The sequence below is a fragment of the Sminthopsis crassicaudata genome, chromosome 2 (assembly GCF_048593235.1).
Source record: "Sminthopsis crassicaudata isolate SCR6 chromosome 2, ASM4859323v1, whole genome shotgun sequence".
NCBI lineage: Eukaryota > Metazoa > Chordata > Mammalia > Dasyuromorphia > Dasyuridae > Sminthopsis > Sminthopsis crassicaudata.
This window is the reverse complement of record NC_133618.1, coordinates 369,212,327-369,231,466: the sequence shown is the minus strand read 5'-3', so window position 1 is coordinate 369,231,466 and position 19,140 is coordinate 369,212,327. Positions and strand designations below refer to the sequence as shown.

Genomic DNA, 19,140 nt, shown 5'->3' with positions numbered 1-19,140 from the left:
AAAACTAGGCTAAGGACACTAGGCAAATTCCTGTCTTTATTATGTATGTCTGTGTATAGCAGAGTCTTGAATACTTTGATGCTATATTTATGACTTGTAAATAATTTTGGTAAATTATAATATAATGCTAAAATATGCATAGTCTTTGATATTTCCATTCAGAAGTAACTTCTAGTCTTTCCAGTATAAATTTCCAGTAATCTGTTCTGTTTTTCTTCTTTCTTATCTTTGTTAGGATTGACCATCTCTGAGAGAGGAATATTAAAGATTCCTACAATTATACTGTGACCCTTTTTTTTTTTTTGCAGCATGTTTAACTTTTCCTTTAAGAACTTAGATGTCATACCATTTAGTACATAGATATTTAGTAGAGTATTGTTTCTTTGTGATTCCTTAAAATGTAATGTAGTTCCCTGGCTTTTTTTCCACATGATCTTGTCAAATTTAGTTATTGCATTATCTGAAATTATGATTATCTACTTTTTTTTAACTGTCTGAAGCATAGTAATTTTTTTAAAAAAATCTAATTCAATAAGTATTGCTAAGAATCTGCTGTATACACATAAATGGCTTAGGTACTATAGTAATTATAAAAACAAACCAAAAAAGCAATTCCTTTCCTCAAGGTAAATCAGCTCTCATTTTCATACAAGGAATGTATATAATATAAATAAATAGAAGAAAGCACAAACTTAACAACTATAACTTTAACTGTGAAGGAATCAAATATAACAAGAAGAAAAACAAAGTTAATAAAATAATGGGAATAAGATCCAGTAAAATAATACCCACAAATCCCAACTATTTGTAACACAACTGTTGCCTTTCTTAATCCATTTACACTTAAGGTTATCATTATTGTTTGTTTTCTTCCATTTTTTTTTCTTCCTTATCCTTTATGAAAACACTTGTTCTCCTCTCCCATAGACCTCCCTTCCCTCTTGTTACCTTGCCTTAATCCATGTTCCTTAAATTTATTTATAATACTTTTTTTTTTTATCCTTCTTATTCTCTGCCAAGATAAAAGTAGCATTTACAATCTTGCTCTTCTTCTCTGTTCCCCATCCCCTATCATTTCTCTTTTAATTTCAGTAATGGAAGCCTTTTGTAAGAAGTATTCATTTATTTCATCCTTTTCCAAAATCCTTTCCTCTTCTAGACTATTCTGGAATCCATTTTTTCTATTCATTTGTTTTGCATTTGCTGCAAATTCTTTCCTCTTTCAATGTCCCTTACATAAAATGGAGCTTTTGGAAAGGCCTCAATGTCTTGAGACAATTGCCCACTGACTGGCAGGATAATGATACTTTTCTTCCTAAATATAACATCTCCAGGGCTTTTTCTTTATAGCTATATATTCCCACAGCTTTAATAAGAAAGTTAAAAAAATGCCAAAAATCTAGTTCCTCAATGACTTCATTTAGTTACTTCTTGGTGTGATTCTCTTATTTAAAATACTTTGTGTTAAATATCTTTATCACCTCTGGTTTCTTTTGAAAGAATGATTTAGATTTTTGCAGCAACTTTTTTTTTTCTCTTTATTAAAGCTTTTTATTTTTCAAAACATATGCATGGACAATTCTTCAACATTAGCCCTTGCAAAACCTTGTGTTCCAATTTCCCCCTTTCCCCACCTTCTCCCTTAGATGGCAAGTAGTCCAATATTATGTTAAACATGGTAGAAATATAAGTTAAATTCAATATATGCATACATATTTATACAATTATCTTGCTAAACAAGAAAAATCAAATCAAACCAGAAAAAAAGAGAAAGTAAAATGTAAGCAAACAACAAGAAAAGTGAAAATGCTATGTTGTGAACCATACTCAGTTCTCACAGTCCTCTCTCTGGGTGTAGATGTCTCTCTTCATTACTAAACTATTGGAACTGATCTGAATCACCTCATTGCTGAAGAAAGCCACGTCCATCGGAATTGATCATCATATCTTCTTGTTGCTATGCACAGCTATCTCCTGGTTCTGCTCTTTTCACTTAGTATCAGTTCATGTAAGTCTCTCTAGGCCTCTCTGAAATCATCCTGCTGGTTGTTTCTTACAGAATAATAATATTCCATAACATTCATATACTATAATTTATTTAGTCATTCTCCAATTGATGGGCATCCACTCAATTTCCAGTTTCTAGCTACTACAAAGAGGACTGCCACAAACATTTTTGCACACGTGGGTCCCTTTCCCTCCTTTAAGATCTCTTTTGGGATATAAGCCCAGTAGTAGCACTGCTGGATCAAAGGATATGCACAGTTTGATTACTCTTTGGACATAATTCCAAATTGCTCTCCAGAATGGTTGGTTCTGTTCACAGTTCCACCAACCATGTATTAGTGTCCCAGTTTTCTCACATTTCCTCCAACATTTGTCATTATCTTTTCCTGTCATCTTAGCCAATCTGAGAGGTGTATAGTGGTGTCTCAGAGTTGTCTTAATTTTCATTTCTCTGATCAATAGTAATTTAAAGCATCTTTTTATATGACTAGAAATAGTTTTAGTTTCTTCATCTGAAAATTACCTGTTCATATCCTTTGATTACTTATCAATTGGAGAATGGTTTGAATTCTTATAAATTTGAGTCAATTTTCTCTATATTTTAGAAATGAGGCCTTTATCAGAATTTTTGAAAGTAAAAACCTTTTCCCAACTTATTTGTATCAATTTTTAAAAAATTGATATCCAGGCTCAGCTTTTTCAGGACATGGCATTTTGGGGATAAGGGGCAATCTGGCATAATGGATAGAGTCCTGGTAATGCAAACCAGGAAGAACTGGATTCAAATTCTGCTTCTAACACTTACTAGCTTTATTATTTTGGACAGGTTACCTAATTTTTAAAATCTTTTTCCTCATCTATAAAATGGAGGTAATAATTTTTATGCTATCTTGTGGTTGTGAGGTTGAAAAAAGATTATTTCATAAACCTCAAATTGCAAAATAAATGTCAGTTATTATTCTTTCAAATTAATATATTCCAATTCCCTTGATTTCTCATAAATGAATATTCTAGGACAATTTTTAATGATTTTCCTTGGTAAATGAATGGATTTTTGCAATATTTATTGTTTGTTGTTAACATTCTAAAACATATGTTGACAAGTTGAATTGTTGGTTTCTTTTGGACAACATCTTAACTGATTCTATCACTTTGTACTTTTTGTTTATGATATTTCTAGGCAATTTTCTTATGTTGTTTTCTGAAATACTGCATTCTGGATTTTTGTCAACATGTTTTTTAGTGTTTGTAGGATGAATCACACAATGATTTTAAAATTTTCTTGGTAAATTTTGTCTTCAAGGTCAGTAATCTTTATTTGTATAGAACTCATAAATTCCTCCTATTGTCTTTTGATTTCATTTTTTGAAATTTTCTTCCTCTTCTGAATTTTTTGAGTCTTACATCTCCTATTCTCTTTTTCTTTTAGATCTTTACTATTTTAGAGACATTCTTCATCATGAATTCTAAATACTTTATTCTCTTATTGCTTTTTTTGATTTTTTATGAGAGTTTTATGTAAGTAAACTTAGGGAAGCTCCACTAGAGTAGAGTAACAGAAGGAAAGAGGGAAAGTCAATGGGAAAATACTGGAATCAAATTAGTGCCAGCAAAATAAATCATAGGGGCAAAGTACTTTTTTTTTTTTTTTTTTGCAAAGTACATTCCTTAAGAAAGAAGCAAAACAAGGAAAACACTGATACAGAAGAAATAAATGGAAGAAAAACAAGTTAAAATTGTAAATGTAAATGTATTAAACTTTCTAATAAAATAATTCTTTTAAAATTTCCATCATTCCTTAATTTAATTCTTTTGTTTTTCTTCAAAATCATTCTTCACAGCTATTGATCCATTGCTCCTTTTTGAAGTCCTATAAATGTTATTGATTTCCTTCCATCTTATGGGTGACTTTTGGGTTGATATCCTTTCTTCCCTTGTATTTATTGGTTATATTTTATTCTTCTCTAGATTGTTTATCCATTCTTCTTTCTATGTACAATCTTGCTGTTGGTTTATGTGGACAGGGTTTGAATTTGTATTCAATCTTTCTCTTAATTTTCTTGCAGGCAGCCCCTCTCTTTCATTTCAAATAAACTTGTCTTAGGTGTTATACTGTTTGATCCCTTCTCCATTCATTGCTTCGTATTTTCTCTCCTCAACTCTAGGAGTTACAAGTAATTATTATTATTATTGTTGTTAATGTTAATGATGATAATAATAACTAAGGTGTTTTAAGACTTTCAAAATTTGTTACATGTGTTGTTACACTTGTGCTTCACAACAGCCCCATGAGGTAAGTTCTACTATTATCCTTGTTTTTCAGATAAGAAAACTAAGACTGGGAGACATCAATGATTTCCTTTCTTTAAGGGAGAGGAATTTTCTTCTAGATCATTTCTAAGTGGAAATTCTGGGAAGGCAAAATAACAACAACCATGTAAAACTCAAACATACCTGACAAAATGTATGCTGTTTTAGGCATAAGAAGGAATAGTGGATTAGCAATTCAGCCTTCTCTCTTTATTTTGTTTTTTAGTAAGATTTACAGTGTGAGTAAATGTCTTGTTTTTCTTTTCTTGTCCTTGTAATTTTTGTTTTAATTTTGTTTTATGTTTTTTTTTTTTTTTTTGAGGTTGTGGAGTTAAGAGACATACTTTCATTGCATCAGCTTTCTGGAAGAGGGTTGTTAGTGCAGTTGTTGAATTTAAGATTAACATTGTGAAGGAAGAAAAGTGGTGTCAGATCAGATCTGAGAGGATGGTAAGGGGTAGGAAAGAACTAGATATTAAACTTAGGACAAAGAAAGTTTAAGAGGAATAAGGTAGTGGATGAGATTAGAAAGGCAGATAGTAATTAGAAAGGAGAATTTCAAAGTTCAAAGTCATGGAGGCAGAATACCTTTGGGTGTGACCCTTTGAGTGTCTGAGATGATGTAGCTTTATAAATCATAAAGAGCTCAGGAAACCTGGGAGGCTAGAGATATTTGTAGTTGTTATTGTTCATTCTTCATTCTTGAAGAGGATCAATGATATCATGAGGGAAAGGTCTTGACTTACATGTGAATTGGATTTATATCATCAGCCTCACTCTTCCTGAGTCATCAGAGTCCAGTGACATACAAAATTCAAGATGACTAGTCATGGCCCAGGATGCTGTGAGTGATTGACTTTTCTAATTAAGTTCTTTCCTGGGTTTTAATTTGTCTGAGACAATTCTCATTTAATAACTAAAGACTAGGCAAGAATTGAGACAACAGATGGCCTAATTCACCATCACAAGTGTATCAGAGAGGGGAAGACCCTTGAATTTCTGGCCAGAATGGAAAATAATTTACACATCTTATAAAACATCAAAACCTAAATGATAAGCAACAAAGGCCTGGGCTAGGGGCTATCTATCATTGACTATTCAGTGAAAGCCAGAATAGTTTGGGTTTAATAGCTCTATTTGAATTGCATTGGGCTTTTCAAAAGCCTGTTTTTTTTTTTGTTTTGTTTTGTTTTTTTTTCCACAGTTACATTTCAAGAAATCATAAATGAAAATTGCACAGGAAAAAAAGTAAACCTTTTCATTTTTCTTTCTTTTTTTGTTTTTGCTTTTTTTTTTTCATGAGGCAATTGGGGTTAAGTGACTTGTCAGAGGTCACATAGCTAGGAAGTGTTTAAGTGTCTGAGGCCTGATTTGAACTTAGGTTCTCCTTACTTCAGGGCGGGTGCTCTATCCACTGTGCCACCTACAGATTTCTTTTTTTTAAAAAGCAAATAAATAAATAAAAATCAAGGAGGAAGAAGGAGGACAAGTAGAAAAAAAAAAGGAGCACAAGAAAAGAGGAGAAGAAAAAGGAAGAGGAGGAGGAAACAAAAGAAGAGAATAAGAAAAAAAGAGAAGAAGGAGGAGGAGGAGGAAAGAAAGAAAAACAACTTTACTTATAAATAAGGAAGTCATCATGACTAAGGTCAGACCATTGGGTGGAAGAAGAATTATGAGCCATTTATTGAACTTAGATCTTACCTCTGCCACTTCTGTGATCTTGGACAAATCATTTATCCTCCCTGAGATTCTTTCCCCACATTTGTAAAGTGATGGGGCTCTACTAGACGACTTTTATGGCTTCTTTGGCTTTACCTTTAACTCTTTTGAATAAGGGTAACCTGCAGTTGGAAAGAAGGACAATAGCAAAGATCTTAGCAGGGTAATATCAAAACATAAGTTATACTTCACATGAGGAAAACTTGCTGTTGATAGGGATACTCTTGAAGTGTCATTGTCAGTCAATAAACATATATCCAGCTCGTTATGTGCCAGAACCTGGATTAAGCATTGATGAAACAAAGAAAGCTAAAAAAACAATTCCTGCTCTCAAGGAAGTTACAGTGCAATAGGGGAAATAACATGTAAACAATCATATGCCAACAAAATATACACAAGATAAATTAGTGATAATCAATAGATGGAAGGCATTAGAATTAAGGGGGAATAGGGAAACACTTCCTATGTAGGAGATGGGATTTTAGTTGGGCCTTCAGGGAAGCTAGTAGGTGCAGATGATCCTGAAGAGGATTCCATGTGGAGCATTAGTAAATGCCAGTTTACTTGACTGGCTTGGACTATACAAAGAGATGAAGTGAAAAACTGAAACTTAAAGAATGTTTTTCATTTAAAGGATGGGTAATCTGAAATGGTGGCTCCTAAGCTACTTAAAGTTTGTATTGGCTCATTTTGTAGATAATGGCGTACTTTTTTGATTGGCATATATTAAGGCATTGGTTAAAACTTTTTCAGTTAGCTTAAAGGTTCTGCCCCTGGATATCTTCTGTTGAAATTGATTAAGGATTCATGACTTTACCTTGGGTTTGGAGATAGGTTGTTTTTTTTTTTTTTTCCAGATTGATATTGGGCACTCTATATTAGGAATTCTCAATTTTTATTTTTGTATTATAGACCCCTTCTCGGAATAATGTTTTTAAGTGCACAAAATAAAATACATAAGATTATGGAGGAAACCAATTATATTGATCTATAGTTATAATTTAAAAAAAAACATGCATCCTAGGTTAAGAACTCCAACTCTATAATATGAATTATTATGCTATAGATAAAGTTAAAGTGATGAAAATTGGTTCTCCTTGCCTGGAACACACTCCTCTGTACTTGGAATAGAAATATTTCAAATTCTACAATGGCTGCACTAAGTTCAAGATATCATGTGATTCTACATCCATCAGAACCCTAGTTCATGAACTCTGGAGCAAAAGAACATAATAGCTGAAGGCTTAAGCCAAAGCCAGATTCTGGAAAAAGAATATCATCCATTGTTTTACTCTTGGCAAACATTTCTAGAGGCAGCAGTGTGACAAAATCACCTGAAAAAGGCCTTGTAGCAGTCATGAATTGCCCCTTGATATTTGCAACCTGACTACACACATTCCCTCCATATCTACTCCATGTGCGTCCATTCTTACCACTAATGATTTATATATTTTGGGGAGATTGTGCCCCAGGTTTATGGTAAAACTTTTCTATTGGCATTTTTGGAACTGCCTTGAATCACTGCATTATTGAGAAGAGCCAACTCCAGATCTGTTTGTTAGTTGATCATTACATGATCTTATTACTATCTACAATGTTTTCTTGGTTCTGCTCACTTCACTTAGAATCAATTCATATAAGTCTTTCCAAGCTTTTCTGAAATCAGCCTGCTTACAATTTTTTATAGAATGATAGTATTCCACTATGTTCTTATACCACAATTTATTTTGTCATTCCCCAACTGATGGGCATCTACTCAATTTCCAGTTCTTTGTCATTACAACATTTTTGCATATGTGGGTCTTTTTACCTCTTTGATGATCTCTTTGGGATACAGACCTAGTAGTGAGTCTCTTGGATTAAAGGGCATATACACAGTTTTGTAACCCTTTGGGCATAGTTCCAAATTGCTCTTCAAAATGGATGGATCATTTCATAACTCCACGAAACTGGTTCTTTATTTCTTTACCTGAAAAATTGTCTGTTCATGTCCCTTGACCATTTATGAATTGGGTAATAAATATGACTTAATTCTCTATGTATTTTAGAAATGAGGCCTTTATCAGAAATATAAAAATTGTTTCCTAGTTTTCTTCTTCCTTTCTAATCTTGGCTGCATTGGTTTTGTTTGTGCAAGAACTTTAATTCAATGAAATCAAAATTATCCATTTTGCATTTTATAATGTTCTCTGGTTCTTCTTTGGCCATAAATTCCTCCCTTCTCTATATATCTGACAGATTATCCCTTGTTCTACTAATTTACTTATATTATCACCTTTTATGTTTGAAACATGACTCTATTCTGAACTTATCTTGGTATGAGATGTTGGTCTGTGCCTACTTTTTGCCATACTATTAACAATTTTCCCAGCATTTTTTATCAAATAGTGAGTCTTTGGGTCTATCAAGCACTAGATTACTATAGTTGCTGACAATTGTGTCTTGTGTACCTAACTATTCCACTGTTCCACTACTCTTATTTCTTAGCCAAATGGTTTTCATGACTGCTACTTTATAATATACTTTTAGGTTACCTGGCAGCATTCTTAGTCTTTCATTTGCAGGTACAGTCAGCCAAGGGAAATGTGCTTTTGGGCTTAGTTTTACATTAGATATAAAATGCTGTTCTCTTGGATCTGACAATAGCGTATATGTTGTTTGAGGACCAGTTTACACTTTTAGCTTAGAGATGTTCTTTATCAGGTAATGCTATTTTTGGCCCATAGCACAAAGATCTTCATCTACTACAGCAGGGAGAATTGACTTCTTTATGATGTACATAGAATCATCTCTTCTGAAAATTGGGGTAAAATTCAACTGATCTTTGATCCCTAAAAAATAATAAATTACTACAATATCCCTAACAAGAAATTCTCTAGTCTCTACTTGAGCATGTCAAATGGTGGGAAGCCCATTACATCCTAATGCAATCCATTCTACATTTGCACAGCTCCACTTGTTTTTCCTTCAAATAAGCTGAAAATGTCTTTGCAGTTGACACCCTCTGCTCCCAGGGCTCTATCTTTTGAGGGTAAGCAAGTCTAATTTCTCTTCTACATAATGAGTGGTAATATGGGATAGTGGAGAGAGTACTAATTTTGAAGTTAGAGGACCCTGTTTTATATCCTGGTTCTGTTAGTTATTTTACCATGCTTTGGGCAAGTTACTTCATTTCTTTGAGGGGTTTGTTTTGCTGTGTTTTGTCTACAAAATGTGGCAGGTTCAAGGTAGGGAGGATGAAAGAACTGTATTTGATGGTGTTTAAGGCCCTTAAAACTCAAAATCCTATGATCTTGTGAACCTTTTAAATACTCAAGACAGCTATACTGTCTCTACTGTCTTCTCTTCCAGGCAAAATGTCCCCAATTCCTTCAGCATATTGTTCCTTATCATGCTTTCAAATACTCTTAACATTTTGATTGCTTTTTTTAGATTCATTCCAGCTTTTTATCTTATCCCTTCTTAAATGTAGAGTTCCAAATGTGGTCTAAACAAGGAAAGAGAACTGCAAAACAAAATCATGTTCATAGAACTTTGGGGTCTAAACTTACATTAATGTAACCTGAGATCATTTTACCTCTTTTTGACCATCATATCCCATTGTTTAATCACTGATAAACATTTATTAATCACCTAAGCACATTATTATCTCATAATATGTGCAGTGGTACCTAAAATTTATGATATTGGTATGTTTGTAAATTGGACCCATTCGGAGATGTTGATCAATTAGCTATTCCTAATCATACTCATTAAAATATATTTTTATATTTTTCTTTCTTGTGCAGATATGGTTAGTTAAGGGAATTGGACTTTTGGGTTTGACTTTATGTTAGATATAACACTGTTCTCATAGTTCTGGCAATAGAATATATGTTGTTTGTCTGAGGACCAGTATACATTCTTAGTTCAGAGATTTTCATTATCAGATAATAATATTTTTGTCTATAGCACAAAGGTCATCTACATAGAGATGTATATGGCATAAAGAAGGAACTGACATAAGGGCCCTGAGAAGGATATAATTTTTTTTAATTCTAATTTTGCCACATTGATGACTTATTGCCACTTGCTATTTAAACATATGGCCAAATATTCCTGGGGAATGTGATTTCCTCTACATTTCCAGATTTTCAAGATGAGAAAAATTACTCACCTGTCCATTATTTCAAAAAGTATACTAGTGGATGATTCATAGTGACCCACCCACCTTCCCACAGAGTTGGTGTTTTTGCTTAGGGGATTTTTCAGTCAGTTATTTTTTCCTCACCTTTTGTATGTTAAAAGAATAAAGGTAGTAATGTTTGAGGGAACTGTTGACCATGCTTTCAGAGGAGCTGTAGAGCATTTGAGCTGAGTGTATTAGTTCAATTCCATCTGGGTTTCCTCAAATCACAAGAGAGTCATATTGATTTAATCAGCATGCTTTGCCTTCCAATTTCTTTTTTTCTAAGAATAACAGCTAATATTACAATACAATATAATATAACAACATTTATTAAGTGGCACAATGTGTTAAGCACAAGGAAAATACAAAGTTTAGATAATCTTGTATACATGGTCAAACTTGAAATTAAAATAATGTGATCTACTATATAAATAAGTTCTAGAGGAAAAAGTATAGAAGACTATTGGTCTGTTTTTAGTGTTTTATGGAAAGGATTTAATATACACATACACAGGTAACTATAAGCACATGTATGTATATATACATACATATATATACTATATATACATATATATATATATTATGCACACATATATTTCTTTTAGAAGTTTCTCAAATAAAATAGGGCTAAGAATAATAGCTGGTGTTTATATAGCACTTTAAGGTTTGAAAAGTACTTTAGAAAAATTCATTTTATTCTCACAACAACTCAGATGGGAAGATGCTATTATTATCCCCATTTTAAAGATAGGGAAACTAAAGCAGACAGGTTAGTTGACTTGCTCAGGCAAGATCACATAGTTAAGTGTCAAAGGCAGACTTCCTGACTGAATTCTACTTTCCTGCCTTTAGACTTATGATTTCATTTATATAGGGAACTACGAGGTAAGGAAAGTTCCTCTATTAATAGAGGTTGACACTTTTTCTATCATTTTTAGTCTTAGTTGCACTGAGAATATGAACTGATTGGAATAGTTTTCTATTGGAGGCCATGCCACCTTGATACTCTGTATCAAAGAGATAAAAACTTTGAACTTTGTAAACAGACTAGAAGTTTCCCTGTTGTTATAGCTTCAGTAAGATAAATGTCTTTTTTCCATAAAGTACTAATATTTGTAGTTGAAATGATATTTAATCTGAAAGCCTAAATCCATTCTAATTAGAGGAACAGAGTACTTCAGCATTCTCTAAACTATCAGGCCAAGCTTCATTGCATTCATAGTTATTCAGCTATACCAAACTTTTAACATTAAATGTCTTCATACAATTTAACAGGGTAAGATGTTAATTTGCCTTCTCTAAAGAGTCTCTCCTACTAGAAATGACTAGTAGTTATACATAGTTCTGTCTACAACCACATTCTCTCATAGGAAATATACAACTTCCCTTTAAAAAGTTCTATTTTCTCCTTTACATGTGAACTAACCTGGTATAACAGAAGGAACAATGAGCTAGGAGACCAGGACCACACAGCCAGTAGGCCACAGGGAAAATTTGCATCCAGGTCTTCCTTCCCTTGGCATTATTTCTCAAATAAAGGAAATTAAAGATATTTAGCCTCTCCTAAAGTCCTCCTATTGTGTGGAGGTGATTTTCAGTTTTGGAGGGTGATGATAGGAGAACATGAATTTTAACAGATGTTACCATGTTGAAAGACTTCAAGTATAGGTCTGGTGACAAACTCAGTTTAGCCTCACTAAATTGGGACATGATCATCACCAGAAAGTTGACATCTAGGTTTAAAAAAAAAAAAAAAAAGGCGGTTTTCTTATTTCTAAGGAAATTATGGATTTTTTGAAGTACATAAGAAAGAACGGTAAAATTAAAGATTAGAGCTAGAAGCTAGAGATTATCAAGAGTAACACTTTAATTTTTATATGTGAGAAAACTGAGGCTTTGAATAATGTATGACTTGCTCAGTCACATAAGTAAATGTGAGAACTGGGACTCAAACTATGGCTTCTGATTACTAGGTTGGTGTTGTTCTGACCATATCACACTAGGAGCATCACAGTCTTCTGGGTTTCTGTGTTCAAAAAACCCATAAATAGCCTAATATGACATTAAGCTGTCTTCATAATACATTTGGTGACTCATCAGAATTCTATACTACAAAGGAGAATTTTTTTCCTACATGTTTTAGAAAATAGTGAAATAATTATTTTTAGTTAGTAGAAATCAAAACTGAATAAACTACACATTTTTCTCAGACTAGTCATCTTAACTATAGAGTAAGAATAGTAGTGATTACAGCCCTACATAACTTGCCCTTTTCATCTTTTTAATCTTCTTCTTCCCACCCCAGCTTCCTATACCTCTTATCATGTTTTCTGTGATCTAGTTGACATTGATGTTGGCTGTTCCTCAAACAAATCACTTCATATCCAGACTCTGGTGATTTTCATTGTCTGTTCCCCATGCTAGAATGCTCCCTCTACATCTTGGTTTTCTGACTTCCCTGGCTTTCTTCTAGTCCTAGTTAAAAATCCCTTCTTCGAAAGGAAGCTTTTCCTGATCTCTCTTAATTTTAATGCCTTATCTCTGGTGATTATTTCTAATTTATCCTGCATATATCTTATTTGTACATAGTCATTTGCATGTTCTCTTCCCTCTTAGATTGAGTCCTTGAGAGTAGAGACTGTGTTTTAACCTTCTTTGTATCTTTAGTAGTCTGTAGAGTGCATATAGTAGGCAAATAATAAATGTTTACTGAAATGTTTTAGAATGCAGAAATAAAAAATTATCAGCAAATGAAGATCAATATATACTGATGGTGTCCTTAGTCATAATTATCTCAACAAACAATCTCCACTGAAGTTATCTCATAGTAGGAGATTCATCTTCCTGATGACACCACTTATGAGGAACTATGATCAGTACCCAGAGACAGACACAACTTTTCCAATTTAATGATTTTAACTGACTAAACTTACTGATATGGAGCAATGTTTTTAGGGGAAAGAATTAATACCCCATGTTCACATAAAAAAAAAAAATAGACCAGAGACTTTATAATTCACATTTGTATAGCTCTTTATGGTTATTTCTTCACAATAGCCTTATGAGACAAATAGTGCAGGTTTATTTGTATCTGCTTTACAGATGAAGGAATTAAAGGCTAGAGTGTTAAATGAGGTAGTTATGCTTGCATGGCAACAATATAACTTGGTCTCAAACCCAGATCTCCTCCAAGTCCAGTGCTGCTCTGCTATACCATGCTACATCCTGCATTAATTCACATGTAAAGCACAGAAGGTAACTTTTTTAAAAAAGGGAAATTGTATGTTTCCTATGAGAGAATATGGTCATAAATGGAACTATGTATATACACTAATCATTTCCACTGGGTAAGCCTCTCCAGGGAAAGTAAATTAATATCTTACCTTGTTAAATTGTGTGAAGACGCTTTAATTTTAAAGGTTTGGTTTAGCTGAATAACTATGAATGCAGTGAGAGATGACCTAATAATTTTAAAGAATGCTGAAATACTCTGTGCCTTTAAATGGGATGGGTTTAGGCTTTCAGATAAAACATCATTTCAACTACAAATAGTACTTTTATGTAGAAAACAACAACAGGGAAACTTTCTAGTCTGTTTTTATAAAGGCCAAATTTCTTATCTCTTTGAGACAGAATATCAAGGTGGCATGACCTTCATTAGAAAAATGTTGTATTTGGCTCATGATTCTGTCAGTATTTGGTCAAATAGTGTGAAGTGCTATATTGTATAAACCAACCAGCAGTTGGTCTCGTAGCCCTAATAAAAGACACCTTTAGGAAAGGCTCTTTTTGATCAACATTATTCTTGGGGATTCTGAAGAACTCAAGGAAATTTGGTCTAGAAATGAAGCAATTTCAGATACAGAAAATGTTGCATTAGAGGCTAGAAAATTGCCATGACCAAGCCATCATAGGACCTTGCATTTTCAACATGGAACATAGTCTCTTTGACACAATTATACCTAAAACTACAAAAAGTATACTTAATTTTTCTTGTCATACATATTTGCATTTCTACTGTCACAATCAAATGGAAAGTCATCTCTAGAACTAGACAGCATTGTTGAGAACAGTAGGAATCAATCTCAAAATTCTTGAGCTTCTCATTGCAGCAAAAAATATCCAACTTAAGTACTGGTTCCCTTCAGTGCATGAAAATGAAAGCACGTTTATCCAGAATTTTTTTCCCTAAGCCTCATCTTTGCATTTATTTCCCATTCTCATGTGTCTTTTTGCTTGTCTTTTCTCCCCTCCTATCCCAATTGAGAGCTAGGTCTGTGTCATGTTTGTCTTTCAGGAGTGGAATATAGGTCTTTGAACACAGTAAGTAGGTGCTTGTTGAATTAATACATGAATAAGAATTGTGTGTGAGAGGTTTTGAGGAGGGTAGGAAGGGGCAGGAGCTTGTGGAGGCTACTAACCACCAGGAAATACCCTGGCCTCATATGGATACTCAGAGATCCTTCTTTAGTTTTTCCTCATTATTAATTTCCATCCTAAGGAAATGAGGATGAAAAGCAATATCCAGAAACATGTTTCCTTCTTTCCCCCCCTTCCACTCCCTGTGGAATTACTCATTAAAAAACTTGCATTTACATAGTACAATATAATTTACAAAGTATTTCACTAACATAACTGGACATAGGCATTTCTAAGATAGTTATTCCTCATTTAAAATTTTTACTTTATATTGATATCTTTTGTCCTTACATCATCTACCTTTCTAAATGTATTCCTCCCTTATATCTCATATAGCAAACCATCCCTAGTAACAAAGAATAAAAAAGAAAAAAATACTGTTTAGCAAAACTCACCAATATTCAACTGAATCTACAGTAGTACATGCAGTGTTATACACTCATAATTCCCCTCCACAATTTTGCAAAGAAGTATCCCCTGGTTTTTTTCCATGAAGTTATTATTTATCAAGTATCTCCCATTCTATGCTCACTGAGGGAAAGAGCAAAAAATGGCCAATTTTTTTTTTTTTTTTAAGTAGTAATGGTGAGACTTCAATGAAAGTAAAGCCAGATCCTGGCATTTCTGGTTGTTAGGTAGCTGGTAGTCAGGGAATAGAAAGAAACTAAGAAAGCTTTTTGATCTTAGAAATACTGGTACTTTTCAAGGCTTACCTTGTATCCAGTTGCCAGCTTCACCCTCTCGTTTTCCCAATGTCTCCAGCCAGCACAAAGGTGGAAATAGGAATGAATCTTGAATCTTCCTCTCACAGCGTGGGCTTGTGGGTTTCTGCCTTGTGAATCTCCTGGAAGTCAATCCTAGTTGTGAATCTCCCAAAGTCCATGAATGGGCTTGTAGACTTGTGAATCTCCCCACGGAATCCTGGCTCTGAATCTCCTCAAGCTTCCAGTGGGCTTGTCCTTTTATATGCTCTTTTAAAGGTGTGAACTCTTAAAGTTGTGAAAGGTGTGAACTCTGAACTAGAGAACTATTAAGTACCATGCTAAATTAAACAACCGACTTAGCACCTTGTAAGAATCCTAACATCCAATAATATCAGAATGTTCCACAATCATTCCATATCTTTTCTAATCATTGCCAGACACACCTAGTATTAGTATTGCAGTTTTTAAAAGTTTATATAGCCAAATTCTTCCTTGCTTAGAAGAGGTGGACTAATGAATGCAAATAGTTTGGTGAAGGAATATCTGAGTTCAATTTCTGAATTTGACATCTACTTGCTCTGTCACTACAGTCATTTTATATTTCTGGGTTTTAATTCACTCATCTGTAAAATGAATATAATGTACTATTCTCTTTATAATGTTGTAAGGAAAAGTTCCATGTAAGCCATAAAATACTCTGTATATATTTTTCTTTAGTACTTCATTCTTTTTTTTTTCTTTTCTGATGTTTCAATTTGATTATATTCAAGGAAAAATAAATTACTGTGAGGATGTTCTTATGTAACTTTCAAGGGGAAAATTAAATACTTTCTTGAGTAATTTTTGTTGTTGTTGAAAGTGCTGTCATCAATTTTTGTCAGAATTACCATTATTATGGGATTTCATGCTCATCTGTACTTGGATTCTTAAAGCTTTAAGCCAGATTCCTGATTTCCATTTGAGGTCAACCCATTCATGCACATATATTAATGATTATGTATTATTTTAGGTGCTCTGGATAACAACAGTATGTGTTACTTATCCAGGGGAGAGAAAAAATGCATATAACTATAACAAATGGAATATAAGCATATAAGAAATGTATAAATAAGGTGTCATGCCAATTCCCAGGAGAGAAAGATTATTTTTAGCTAAAAAGGTGGGTAATCAGGGAATATTTCCTTGAGTAAGTAGCACTTGAACTGGGTCATAAATGATTGGTAGGATTTTTAAAAAGTGCTATTCAGGTGTGCAAAACCATAATGCCATTTTTTTCTCAGAATTTCTAACATCCTGAATCCATATAGTTCATGTTTCTGGTTAGAAAGTTATTGCCATTTGTGAAATATTCTGATTTCTTTAATTTCTAATTGAATTTTTAGAATTAACTTGGCAAGATTCAATTGATTGTATGGAATAGAAACTACATAGCAAGAGGAAATGGCAACAGTGGGACACTATTCTTTTATTTTTGGTGGTGGGTAATGAAGGGAAGCAAGAAATGAAAGGTATGCTGTGAAGAGGTGGTATTTATTAAGCTTTCTAAGGCTCAGGGCCCACAACATCCATCAAAGAAAAAAATTATCTTCTCTTTCTGATTTTTTGCCTCTCTGGTCCCTTTCATGGATATAGTTGTCAAAAGTAGATTTATCACACATACTAGTATACAGGTTAAGAGGTTCTTATGATTAAGAAACAACAAAGACAACAACTTTCAATATATTTAGTTGACTACTTCGAGACTTTCACGAGTGTCTCGTAACATAGAAGTGACCTTAGGTCCTATGTGAATGTGCCAGTAGAATATAAGTTTGGATAGGTACTTCTGGCCTGACTTCTGTTCTAACTCTAAAACTGTGACCTAAGAATAGATATGGTCTTTCTATTAAGAACTTAGTACTAGAAGGTTGACTTTCAGGTTATCTTTTTTTTTTTTTTTTTTTTTTTTTTAACCACAGCAACTGATTGAATTTCCTAAGTTATGGAGTGATTTGAATGTATATGGTGGGGTAGTACTAATATTTATAAGAATGAAATTTTGTATCCCTGAAGTTTTTTGAATATTTTAAGATTTTTACATTATGTATAATTTGATTATACTTTTCAATTAAGTTTTAATTTAATTTAATTTTCAGGTCTACATTCTCTGCCTTACATCTAATACTAGCTAACATTTATATAGTGCCTACTATGTGCCAGTCTGTATGCTAAGTGATTTTCAATTATTATTTCATTTAATCCTCACAATAACCCTGGGAAGTAGGGGCAATTATCCCTATTTTAACAGATGAGGAAGCCAAGACAAACAGAGGTTAAATGACATATTCAGGCTCACTCAGCTAAATAAATGTCTGGAGGGTCTTTCTGACTTCAGACCTGGAATTCTATCCATTGTTCTACCTATACGCTCCTATCTTTTCATACTTCCCTTATATTTTTCCCCCCTTTCCCTCTTCCTTTTCACTAGAAAAAAGCAACAAGAAAAACAAAACTTATAATTAACATTTTTAGTCAAATAAAACAAATTCTTACATTGACATTCCACCTTCCCCAAAAGAAGAGTCCCTGTCTGATCCCTGAGTCCACCACCTCTCTTATTAGAAATAATAAAGCATGTTTCATCATGGATGAAAGTCTTTTTGAATTATGTTGGTCATTGTGTTGATCAGAATTCCTAAATCTTTCAAAGTCTTTTTTTTTTAAATCTTTTTTTTTTTTTCTTTTTCTTGAGGCAATTGGGATTAAGTGACTTACTCAGGGTCACACAGTTGGGGAGTGTTAAGTGTCTGAGATCACATTTGAAGTCAGGTCCTCCTGACTGCAGGGCTGGTGCTCTAGCTACTATGTCAGCTAGCTGCCCACCTCCTTTTTTCTTTCTTTTTAAATCTTTACAACGTGCTATTATTATGTAAATTGTTCTGGCTCTGTTTACTTTTTTCTGCATCAGTTCTGTTCCAGTGCATTTTAAATGAAGATTCAAATGCCCCTTCTTTACTTTTCCACTAAATGAAAAAAATTTAAACTCATGTGTTTGTTTTGAGATAACCCCAAAATAAGACAAACTGTTTTTTAAATTAAACTGTTTTTATACAAGAAAACATATCTTTTATTACAAATTAATTGTAAAATATTTGTTTTTATAAAATGTAGCATTTTTAAAAGATTTGAGATATAAAAATATTAAGTTTGAAGCAGAATGTTAAGACTAAAGATACCAGTACACATTACTTCTGACATTTAAAAAATTGTGTTTTTCTCTGGTCTTTGATAGGTTATGGAGTTTCAGAGCTGGAAATGATATCAGTGAAGCATGATGTAGATGATTAATATATGCTTGTTCTATTCCTCTCTGTCCCCCCACCCCCACTTTGTGATTATTTTGTCAAGCTTTTCAAGTCAAAATCTGTCTTTCTGCAGCTTCCACTGCAGTTGTTCCTACTTCTGTAGCTGGAGGCCAAGGGGGGAAAAAAAAATCTTATCCTTTTTCCACATAATAGCTCCCTTATATATTGTACAAGAGTGATCATTTCCTTGCTAAGTCTTCTTTTCTTTAGGCAAAACATCCCTAGTTCCTCCAATCAGTAGTATTTTTTTTTAAATTAAGTTTTTATCAAATCTCTTATTTTTTATATCACCATCATTTTCCCTAGTATCCTTTTCCTTCCTCCTGCTAAAGAACCATCCCAAAGGTAGCTAAATGACATAGTTGATAGAACATGGAGCCTGACTATTTACTAGCTATGTGACGGGCCAAATTACTTAACCTCTCTGTGTTTCAGTTCCTTTAACTCTAAGGTGGATAAGGGCACTTAT

General features: G+C 33.3%; 1 protein-coding gene across 6 annotated transcripts in view; it reads left to right on the top strand.

Annotated features, from left to right (window-relative positions):
* LOC141556653 (TNF receptor-associated factor 3) overlaps window positions 1–19,140 on the top strand; it is a 154,105-nt gene that overhangs the window by 31,225 nt on the left and 103,740 nt on the right. The gene's annotated exons all lie outside the window — the stretch shown is intronic.